The following is a 12,500-nucleotide window of genomic DNA, read 5'->3' on the forward strand; positions in this document are numbered from 1 at the left end:
CTACTCTTCTGTCCCCTTTTACAAGAACGTTACCTCCAATTTTAACAGGCTGTCATGATTGGTTAATTCATAGGTGTTCAATTTGATTTTCTCTTAAATGGTGCACCCACAAAAGCTAGGCTCGCACAAATTTCTCGAAGTCTCAAGCACCCACTGTCTGTCTGAATGTATGCCAATGTTGTCGAGGCAAGAGTTTCAAAATTACCTATGAGTAGTTGTATCGGATGATATAGGCCCAAAAACCTCGATCCTATGTGCATATATTATAACCAAGAAAACAATGGCGCAGGGCATGCATAAAATAAGGGCAAGTTGGAGCATGACGTTACCCTAAAACTTGTAACAACACGGGCTTCCCAGATCATCGCATAAATTAGGGTTTATTTTAAGTTAATGAAATGCCAGTCACATACGTACACAAAGGTTTCTGTATTGATAAAGTATGGGGAATGTTTGTGCTGTGCTTGTGTTATGTATCCACCTAAACTAGCCTGGTGGTAGCACATATATATAGCGAAAAGAACAATGGGAAAGACAGGGAGCCAATGACATAAAGGTCATGTCTTCCCGGACCAATGAGACACACTGCTGACGTCAGTATACATTAACTTAACTGGAAACAACAGGGCAACATCGGTTTGGCTTGGCAACAATTTCAAAATGGCGCATGACTGCAATAACCTCCTGGGCTTGAGTTCACGTACTTACAAAGAGGAGTGAGAACTCTATCGTTGTGAAGCGAGTCAAAAAGGATTTTAAAACACACATACACACACACACACAAAAAAAACTCTATTCTCCTGGACAAGTCTTTGTTCTTTTTTAAACTAAATTTGCATAGAGCTGATCGAAGCGTGAATAAGGAATAATATAGACCAAAAAAATTGTTTTGTGTGGAAAAGAGGTCGATTCTCAACTCTTTTACGCTTTTTAAACAAAGGAGAACTCCGTTGTTACAACCTTTTAAAGGGAAGCTTTTCTACCTCGCGCTTGAATGAAGTACGGGTAAATGCAATCTTTTTTTGCAAGAATACACAAAGATATCCTTCAGTGCACAAACACAAAGAAAGCCTACGCAACAGATTTGAATAACGCAGTGAGCAAACAATATATATTTCAAACGCTTTACTAAAAGATACGCTAGTGACTAGTTGATATAAACGATTGTTCTTCGACTATTCGACTATCGAAACCTTAAAGCTAACATCTTAAACAAATACTGTAACTCTGATAATACAGTTCTGTCCAGTTTATAAAGAATATGAAACATTCGAGACCGGACTAACTCGAACGATTTTATTTGCAGAACGGTATCGTTAAGTCCATAAAAACACACAAACAAACACTTCAAACGTTTTATTGAATTAACAGAAAACACTTATCACAATGTGATATTTGCGAGAGACAGTTCCCTTTAAACAAATCTTAATCCGAAAAAAAGAGTTGTTTTGAAAACGCACCCCAAGCAATATTATGCATGCACTGTTTCAATGTTTTTAGAGGCTTCTATTTGTCCCCTGCTAGCGTGAGATATCAACTCTTTCCGCTGTTTCCCTTTGCTTGTAAAACAAGTCAGAGATAGGGTAAATGTTAATTAACTTTTGAAGCCTTAATGAGTTTTTGTTGTCTTCTCTCGGTGGCGTTTGAAATCTTTCCAGAACGCAAAGTCATGTCACCACCACTTCTATTGTTTATTGTCACCTCGTGGTGCAACAATTGCAAAGCCATGGTGTTAAATGAAATCTACCAGAAAATGTCCATCGGTTTTATAGATTTTCTTATCCCTGTAAATGATGGGATATGAATGTCACACTGGGAAGATCCTTGTTCGCAATCGTTGAATGTCCGTGGTTCGTGGATGTAAATCCATATGGCATTAAGTCTCCAAATGGTTGTGATTTAGCGTCTTGAAAACTTTCACACAAACGGAACGCGCCCAGAAAACGCCTGTTGAGCCAGTGTCCTCAACCCCAAGGTAAAAGACCCCAAAGTCAAAGATTGTTAAAAGCAATGATGTAATGAGCATTAAGAGAAATGCTCCGGGAAAACGTTCCTGGGGGAAACGTTTTTTTGGTCAAATAGATGCAGGTGATGTCACAATGATGGGACACTTTGGTAAACAAATCCAGAATGTGCTTGTCATCGCTACAGTTTCTCATAAGGTCATCTAACACGAGCAGACCAGGACGAAAAGGGGGTGAAAATAAGGCGGGAATGTCGTCGGGAATACCCTCCACAAACGTGACTTCCTTTACCACTTCTTTAAAACAATTTTGCAATTGACCGTAGAAATACACTTGCGCATGGGGCAAGATCCATCTCATGTAGGAGTATCATCTCACGTAGGAGAGATAAGCGCTTGTCACCCACCTGCCATGGTTCCACGGGATTAGGGTTAGGGTTTGAACTTGCACCAGCCTCCACTCACACGAACAAAGCAACCACGAAGGAGGAAAAATGTAAATACCGGGATATGTGATGGAGGTGCCAGCTGGTAAGATGAACCAATCATGACCATATTTTCTTTCTGAGGTGAACGAAGCATTCAAACGAACGCTGGGTGTAAGAGTGTTGTTTTCGGTTATCCATCCCACACTGGAAAACATGGACCATTTACAGACTTCACAAATAGTAGTCAAGTCTCTGTAAAATGTTTTCATTCCCTTTGTAAATTGCAATGTCTGTAAATGCGCGCATTCACAGACATTTTGTAAACCCTATCAAATGTCCGTAATAATCTAATGAGCCGAGCTGGAGGTCTGTATGGAAGAATCTTGACCAAGGTCGTGAGTACACAAGACCTCTGCCAAGATTCTCCCATAGACTGACTAAGCTCGGTTCATAACATTAATTTATTATACAGCAAACAAGAACATTTTACTTTGTATAATGTAACTGGTTTGTACTAACAGACATTTTGCTTGCGAACGGCGATAAGTGGCGATGAGCTGAACGTAATTCTGCCAAAGTTTGCTCCTCCTCCTTACTGTTTTCTTTTTTGTTTGCTTGTTTTTTCTTATCATGCCTATTAGCACGTCCATACACAAAAACTGGTAGAAGAAAATACTCAATATTTTTGCATTTTTCTTGCAACTTTTTTACCGCAAAACATTACCGATCTAGATGGAAAAATCTGAACCACTCTCAATATCGATTTCACCGAATCAAATTCATGAACTTGGTAGTTCCCAGTCCTTGTGAGACACAGCCATATAATAAATTAATGAATGTAATTTTTGGTTATGATTTTCCTTCAACGCACCATCCACACACACAATATCCCCCCCACTTACCCGCTTTACTAGAGATTATTATTTCAGTTAGTGGAGAGGAACCCCTTACTGCATGAAATAAATATCCCAACCATATGCATTCCCCCCCTTTAATATGCAAGTAATGTTATGTAAACTCCTAGAGTAATTTGATTGCAACCAAGAAACAGAAACAAGTTGGCACTACTATACACTAATTCCTATTGTATCATTTAATAATTAATATTTTAACTGATTGCTTAGTACAGGTGGTCAATTTTATCGTACATTGGCTTTGAGAGAAGTTTTTGTTTTTATTGTCAATTGTCTAGGATCAGTAATGTTGTTGGCTTTCAGATAAGAAAAAGTCCCATGATAATTGCCATGTTTGTGGGTATTTAAAAGAAAACAAGAACAAAGAAACAAAGTTAGAATAAAGTAATGATGCCTTTAATCTAGATACCACCTTCAGTTCATTGTACAATACATAGAGGATATTACATGGCCGTGCGGGGGTACGAATTCTATCTTTGAGTGCTGAAAGTATCTTGAGTGAGAGATACTTGGAGCACTCGAAGACAAAATTGGTCTCCCGAAGTGGCCATGTAATGTTCTGTTTATTATATAAATATTGATGAAATGTTCAGATTTAAAAAAACTTGTTTAATTACTCATTTTCGAAATTATGAAATAGTGGTCACCAACCACTAAAGCACGCACGTTGTGTAACACGAATTGATTTTACCAAAGGAGTTGATAAAGGTCAAAACCACCGTGAAAGATTTGTAAAGCTGACGTTTCGAGCGTTAGCCCTTCGTCGGAGCGAGTAGAGGAATTGTGGTTGTTGTAGGTTTATGTGTGTACGGAGGAGCTTTGCTATTGGTAGAAATAGGATGACATGAATTTGTGAATAGATTAATGGAATGAGAGGCGTTCATTGATTCCGTGTGGATAGAGTGTGCCCAGTTGATTATTTTTTTGTTCGAGATTTTTACAGCTTTCTGTGTTTCCGTGGTGTAAGGATAGGCCGCAAATAGTCATGTTGAGGTGGGAGTGATTAGGAAGATTAAAATGGCGTGCAACTGGTTTTAGGCATCTGTGTCGGTTTTTTCTACATCTCGTAAGTGTTCCCGAAAGCGGTCCGCCAATCTTCTCCCTGTTTCGCCTATGTAGATCTTTTTGCATAGTCTGCAGGTTATGCAGTAGATTACGTTTGCGGAGATGCACGTAAAGTAGTCGGTGATTTTAGAAGATCGATTAGGTCCAGAGATCTTAACCATGTTAGAAATAAAGGGACAAGTTTTGCATCGTGTGCGTATACATTTGAAAGTTTCTGGTTGGTTGTCTGACTTGAGAGCGCTCTTAACTAGAAAGTTGACTATGTTTTTGTCGCGTTTGAATGAAATTAGTGGTGGTAGAGAAAAGATATGTTTAATCTCGGGGTCATAGCGGAGGAGTTTGAAGTTTTTGAGAACTACATTTTTGACTGCAAGGTTTTGTGGATGGTAGGTGGAATTCTGTTGATTTCGTCGTTCTTTGACGATTGTAGTGCGGTATCTCGATCGATTTCTTGGGCACGATGTTTGCCTGTGGTGACAAAGGAGTCTGGATAGCCCCGTTTTTTTGAAAAAACTGGCACATTTCCTCACATCTGTTGTTAAAATCGGAGTCGTTACTGCAAATGCGTCTCAGTCTAAGAAACTGAGAGAATCGAATGGCATTTTTTACGTGTTGTGGATGAGAGGACGAATGTAATAAATAGTTATGAGAGTCCGTCGGTTTGTAGTGCACGCTGGTAGATAAACTGTTGCCATCGATTGAAAGTTTAATGTCGAGGAAAGCTTGTGAATTTTCGGAAATTTCCCAGGTTTATTTTAGAGCCGGGTGGAAAGACTTGACGGCAGTGATGAATTGGGCGAGTTCCTCTTTGCTGGATGAAGTAACGCCGACGCAGTCATCGATGAAGCGTTTGTAAAGATCGGGTTTTGGTCCATGCTAGTTAGCGAAAAATTTATTTTCAATAAAACCTAAGAAAAGCTTGGCGTAGCTAGGTCCCATTTTAGTTCCCATTTAAACGCCGTTGATTTGCTTGTAGTAGTTGTCGCCAAAAAAAAACCGTGAATTGTGAGAACCAGTTCAGCTAGACGGAATAAAGTGTCTGAGCTCGGGCTTTTGACAGGACGTTAGTTAAAAAAGTATTTTAGTCCTTGGAGGCCTTCATTGTTGGGAATTACGGTGTATAAAGATGTTATATCCATGTTGAAAATGATTTTGTTTTCGCCCGAGAAATTGAAGGTACGGAAAATTTCGAGTGCATGGTTGCTGTCTTTGATATATGAATGTAGTGATTTGACTATGGGTGTCATGATTTTGTCTAAATAGCTTGAGATAAGTTCAGTTGGGCAACTGCATGCTGAAACAATTGGACGGCCTGGGTTGTTGGGTTTGTGAATTTTAGGTTTGAAATAAATGCATGACGTTCTATGAGTGGTGATGATGATGAGATTTTGGGCAGTGGTAGTTCTTGTTTGGTTATGAGTTCAAGAATGGTTTCTTTGACGATTTTTTGATTGGTGGAAGTTAGGTCTTCGTTGATTTTTGCTGTAAAAAGTGGTGTCCGAGAGTTGGCGAATTGCTTCTTGTTGGTAGAGGTCGGTGCACCAAACGACTATCGCACCACCTTTGTCGGCTGCTTTGATGACGAGGTCATTCCGGTGTTTGAGATTTCGTAGAGCGCTCCATTCTTCTTTAGCAAGGTTGGAGAGTTTGGTGTTGCGATTAAAGTTTAGTTTGCGAATTTCATGGCGGCATTTTTTGATAAAAAAGCCTATTGATGAGAATTGACCCTAATGTGAAGTCCATTTTGATTTACGCGTGGTTAAAGTTTCATGGCATCTTTTTCTGTGGTGTCGGATTGGTCCTCTTTGTCATGGAAAAATGCTTTTAATTGAACGCGTCGAAGATATTTTTCGACATCTTGTTTGGTTGTGAATTCGTCAGTTTTTTTGGCTATAGGAACGAAATTAAGGCCTTTGCTTAGAACAGATTTTTCGGCGTCCGAAAGTGCTAGGTTTTCTGGAATTGTGTTTTGGTTTTGGTTTTCGAGGGGTGCTGTCCTGTTTTTTTTGACGATTCGTGAAATATTCTAGTTTTTGGTTCCTAGTTTGTTTTAAATGATTGATGAGTTTGTTGTTCAGAGTCTGGATTTTGGTGCTAATAGATTGTAGTAAAACTGAAGGACATACGTTAGAAAGTTGAGAGCGATATCCGATAATTTGTTTGTTTAGTTCGTTGCGTTTTGAGCACATGGCTCTGATCGCACTTCTCATGATGTTGCGTGAAAACGTGTTTTGGGTTCGCTGAATTTCGTGAAGGTATTTTTGGTTGAAATTAGAAACATTGGAAAAAGTAGACGCGTGAAATTTCGAACTGAAACTTTTCGGAATTACTTTGGCTTGGAGGCAGCGGCTGATGAAATTGATATGACTGCAGAACCTAGTTTTAGTGAAAATAAAAATGACTAGACGAAATGCTAATTGCTAGAAATGGAAGGAAAAGAAAAGAGGTAACTTACGATTTCCTGGCGCAGCTCCTTGGTGAGTGTACCACAATTCCTCTATTCGCTCCGACGAGGGGCTAACGCTCGAAACGTCAGCTTTCCAAATCTTTCACGGTGGTTATTTGAGCTTTATCAACTCGTTTGATAGAATCAGTTTCTGTTTCAATCTCCCACCGACGCAGCACCACAGTTTCTTTAGAAACTAAAATTTTGTTGTGTAACATGAAACGAGATATGAAACTTATGAATAGCAAATCACGATGATGCAAAATTTTGCAATAAAAATGTTAATGTAGTAGAGAAAAATTATATTAAAGCACAAAAGTACCTTACAATGAAGAGGAAGCTCTCGTTTTATTGGCTAATCGTGATCGTTACCATGATGACGGCTATATTCTCACATACGTAATCAATATGCAAACTCGTTGCGTGAACGAGGTTGTCGTCCCATGTGGACGAGAAACGCGGAAATGTCTTCAGAAGCCTTCGTTTTCTGTGATAAATGTCACGGCGAAGTTCGTTGTCATCGAACGACAATACAGCGGCATTTTGAAAGGTGGAATGCTGTAAATAGTAGTTAAGATGGTAGTGATGCTACAATAGCTTCGCAACTCAGACCACCAAAAGTGACTGAATGTGGAACCGAAAGGGGAAGTTGTAATGTCAACTTGAGAGAAGAGGCATCTGAACTGGCAATATCCAATTTCCGATTTTCTTCAAGGACGTTTTTCCAACGAGCACATAGTCTTTTAAAGCGCTTTAAGCATTGAGGACGGCAACGACAACGAGAACGACACAAAATATAGGTTTAATGTTAAAAAAAAATCGCTCTGCTCATGCGTTTTACATTTGGGTACATTTCTTTGATGTCCTCTCCAAAACAAGAACGTGAAATGACTACATTTTTGGTGTGAACGTGAGCACATAACGACAAATGTTTATTTATTTTGACTTGCTTTGACGTCGTTCACAGTAACGTAGTTCTTGGACAGTTTGCCAGCACTTGGTACCATTTACACAAGTGGGAACAATCGTGACAGCGTCCTTGGACAGTTCGTGAAAGCACTGCAGAAAGAGAAGTTATATTTTGAAATGACTAACCCAGTTGGCGGACCAAAACGATATCATAGATGACGAGAAACTGCTTCAATTTACTGGAATGCACTGCTGGTGTCAGTTTACAGAGATTTTACAATGCCATGGTTGTATCAATTTACAGAGATTTTACAACGCCTCGCTTGCGTCAATTTACAGAGATTTACCATGCCCCGTTTGTGTCAATTTAAAGAGATTTTATGATGCCCCATTTGTGTCAATTTAGAGAGATGTTATGATGCCCTGCTTCCGTCAATTTACAGAGATATCACGATGCCCCGCTTCCGTCAATTTACAGATATTTCATAATGCCCCACTTGCGTCAATTTACAGAGGTTTTTACGATGCCCCGTTTGTGTCAATTTACAGAGATTTTATGATACCCCGCTTGCGTCAATTTACAGAGATTTTACGATGCCCTGCTTGTGTCAATTTACGGAGATTTTGTAGGATAAAATAACCATAGAAAATCTTTGCCAAGTCTGTAAATTTTTAAGTTTTTCTTCTTATTGCAGCAGTTAAAATTTATAATCATTTCATATACATTCCAGAAATGAACATATCACAAAAACTGAAAAAAATGTCTGCAAAAAAGATTGTATAGACATTTCGTATTCCATATGTAAAAGTTGGTTAGATTCAGATCTAATAAAGTCTGTAAAGTTCGAATTTACAAATATTTCATGAACTCTGTAAATGGTGCAGATTTTCCAGTGCTAATGCGCGAGCTGTAGACAGTGTAATCATAAGTCCTTCAGTTTGTGAGTTTAACATTACATTACTTTCGTCGTCCACTGTGATAACAATGTTAGATGGTAGGTTAGCGATGTTCAGGCATTGTAACATTCCTTCTGTCGCATCAAATACCGTATGATACTTGCCCTCGGGTAATACAAACGGTGTGGAGTTCCAGCATGATTTCAGAATGTTTGCAGTCGTTTGTAATGTCAAATATTGAGAGCGGATACACAATATGATGTAAACCTACTTTCCAATCTTCTTTACCTTTCAGATGGATTTGTCGATGTAGTGCTACTCGAAAGGAGGACTTCGAATTGTTTAGAAATAAATTACTGCTTGTATTACTGGGATCTTGAATCATGTTTTTTGTAAAGCCACCAACTGGTCATGCGGAATCCAACTGTCGTATTTCTTTGGCCAACCTTTCCAATGTGCCAACACCTCCTTATTCGCTCCTCGTCCCCTGCGTTCTGAAACTCAACTCAGATTCCTATACAGAGTGTTCCTCTGATGCGTTATTCTCGTTGACATCTGCCGGTTTCATTTTGATGCTAAGGAGCACGCTTTTATTGTAATTCCATTGACTAAATCGTCCAGTTGGTCCAAATAATGGTACGAGCTGCTGGTAGTGAACATACGCGCCATCAAATGCTTCAAAGTGCGGTTGAATCTTTCAACCACCTGGGCCTTGGTTTCATTGTAGGTTAGACAATGATGTACATTCTACGCTTTCTTGTAGGGTATAGCTAGGTTGTTGGCGAAGCCAATCGAGTACTTGCGTGCGTTTCAAACCATAACAATGCACCGCACGATACAGTTTGTCAACTCCCCCTAAAGCGGATGGTCGATCCACTTCATAATACGGTTTCTGTAATAGTTGGTTTTTAGGGTCCTCGTTTTCTTTTCTTCGTCTTCTTCTTCTTTCAATTCCATGTGACCTACCGCAACACGCAATTAAACATCACATTCTCTGATATATGTCACTTAAAGAAACTGAGGGCGATGAGCTTCCACCCTCGCGGCTTGCAGCAGTACCCATGGTGTTAAACAAATGATTAGATCTTTCTCATTCGTAGACCTTTTATAACAATTTGCCAAGCCATCCACCAAGAAGAAGGATAATGTATCAAGTACGTGACAAATAACACTTTGTGGAATGCATATTGTTCGGTAAATGTAGCTCTGCATTGGTCCATGTAGTAATAAAAACTCAACAAGCGACCGGGGTTCTTTGGATGTAACTCTTTTAGAAGATCATTGAAACTATTGCTCGCGAGGTGTGCTGTGAAAGAAGTGTCCTGTAAAACAACTCCGAGCACAAACCCAAACCAAGACAAAGTACACTCTATCTATGTTAACGAGTGTACTGAAAAACGGGCACTGCACTTACTATTTTATAGCACTTTTTTGTGAATTCAGTCACTCGCAGACAACGTTACCACTTAGGAGTGTGTGATTTATTTTCGCTATAAAACATTGAAACGCTACATGAATGATATTGCTTAGCGCGTACAAGTATCACCTTGGTTGTGCATAGGGTGCCTTTTTAAAAGAACTTTTCTTATTTACCTATTTTTTGGATTAAGGTTTGTTTGAAGAGAACTATCTGTCGCAAATATCACATTGTAGTAAGCGTTCACTGTTAATTCAGTAAAACGTTTAAAATGTTTCTTGGTGTGTTTTTATTGACTTAACGACACCGTTCTGCAAATAAAATCGTTCAAATTTGTCCGGTCTCGAGTGTTTCGTATTCTATATGACTGGACAGAACTGCATTATCAGAGTCACAGTATTTGTTTAAGTGCAAAGCAACATGTTTGCTTTAAAGTTCCGATAGTCGAATAGTCGAAGAACAATCGTTTATATCAACTTGTCACTAGCGTATCTTTTAATAAAGCGTTTGAAATGTATATTGTTGTTTGCTCACTGCGTCAAATATTGTGAACAGTATTTTGAAATGCGATGTGAAACCAACTCCCACCTCACCATACAAGTCTCGAACGCTTCTCAAAATCCAAAATTTTTTCAAGCGTTTTCAGAAAAGGCGTTATTCAAATCTGTTGGGTAGGCTTTCTTTGTGTTTGTGCACTGAAGGATATCTTTGTGTATTCTAGCAAAAAAAAGATTGCATGTACCCGTGCTTCATTCAAGCGCGAGGTTGAAAAACTTTCCTTAAAAGGATTGTAACAACGGAGTTCACATTTGTTTAAAAAGCGTAAAAGAGTCGAGAATGCTCCTCTATTCCACAAAAAAAAAAAAAAAAAACCTTTTATGGTCTATACACTTCCTTCTTCACGCTTCTATCAGTTCTATGCAAATTTAGTTTAAAAAAGAACAAAGAATTTGTGAACTTGTCCAGGCGGGTAAAATCTTTTGTGTGTATGTGTATGTCTGTTTTAAAATTCTTTTTGACTTGCTCCAAAACGATAGAGTTCTCACACCTCTTTGTAGGTACGTGACCCCAAGCCCAGAAGGTTATTGCAGTTATGTGCCATTTTGAATTTGTTGCCAAGCCAAACCGATGTTGCCCTGTTGTTTCCAGTTAACTTAATGTATACTGAGGTCAGTGGTGTCTTATTGGTCCGTGATGAAATGACCTTTACCTCATTGGCTCCCTGTCTTTGCCATTGCTGTTTTTGCCATATATTTGCGCCACCACCCGGTTGGTTCAGGTGGCTACATAACACAAGCACAGCACACACATGTCGCCTACGTGACTTGCATCTCATTAACTAACCGAAATTTATGGGACGACCTGTTATGCACGTGTTGTTACACTGTTAGGGTTAGGGTTACGTGTTTAAACTTGCCCTAATCAATATTCACCCCCTTTGCCTTCTAAGACCCTCCTGTATATACGTGACTGACATTTGATTAGCCAAACCCTAATTTATATGATGCACATGCTGTTGCACGTGTTAGGGTTACGTCCTGCTCCAACATGCTCTAAATTTATGCACGCCCTGCGCCATTGTTTCCTTGATTATAATATATGTACATGGGATCGAGGTTTTGGGGTCTATATGATCCGATATAACCACTCCTTGTGCTACTGTTTGACTTAGAACTAGACACATGAAGCGCCCAGAATACAATGGCATTCTCGGTATTACGAAAATTGTTGACTATTTTTAAATGGGTTACACTTCTAAGGCAATAGGAGGTTCCATCTCATGGAAAACTGGAATGCAAATTGCTGGTCTTTTTACAATCTGGATTCTCTTTTCCAGAGAAACTTTTTTTTTCGTTTGTTTTACCATAACTTTTAATGAAGAACTTTCATGTTTACAGCTATAGAGTGGTACTATATTGTCGGCCCATCATCTGTAGTAGCAATAACAGCACTTATCACCTGTTACCTTTGCAAACGACGCACTAGGGGTAAATATACAAGCTTGCATAAATACATTTTTGTTCTCAATTCTTACGCAGTTTAAAATGCCATACACAAATAAATATTGTTATAAATAACTGTAGCACTATGAAGATACAATGTCCCATGTTTCTGGAGAATGTTCTCCATATAGCTATAGTCATTTACTTACAGGTGATGTACACATACATCATGATATTTTTTTGGTTCATTGGTGAGAGATTTATTTACTAGTGAATCAGGGATATTGATAAAAAAAAATAAATTAAAAAAAAAAACAAACAAAAAACAAAAATCAGATTGCTACGAAATAGGATTCATACCTATGGACTTCCAATATTACTAGCTCAGATTGCGACTAATATGAAGGTCACAGAGACGCCACTTTAAGAGCACTCTCATTATTGTGAGTATTCCTGAGTCATTACTTTACTTAGAAGTAGATTTCATCAATATAGAACATATTTTACAACAATAGGAG

The 12,500-nt window shown here is 38.8% G+C and overlaps 1 protein-coding gene across 1 annotated transcript in view; it reads left to right on the top strand.

Moving 5' to 3' along the window:
* Window positions 1-12,500, top strand: part of LOC138059969 (fibroblast growth factor receptor 1-like) — an 86,697-nt gene that overhangs the window by 24,127 nt on the left and 50,070 nt on the right. The gene's annotated exons all lie outside the window — the stretch shown is intronic.

This window comes from Montipora capricornis, chromosome 1 (assembly GCF_036669925.1).
Source record: "Montipora capricornis isolate CH-2021 chromosome 1, ASM3666992v2, whole genome shotgun sequence".
Taxonomy (NCBI): domain Eukaryota; kingdom Metazoa; phylum Cnidaria; class Anthozoa; order Scleractinia; family Acroporidae; genus Montipora; species Montipora capricornis.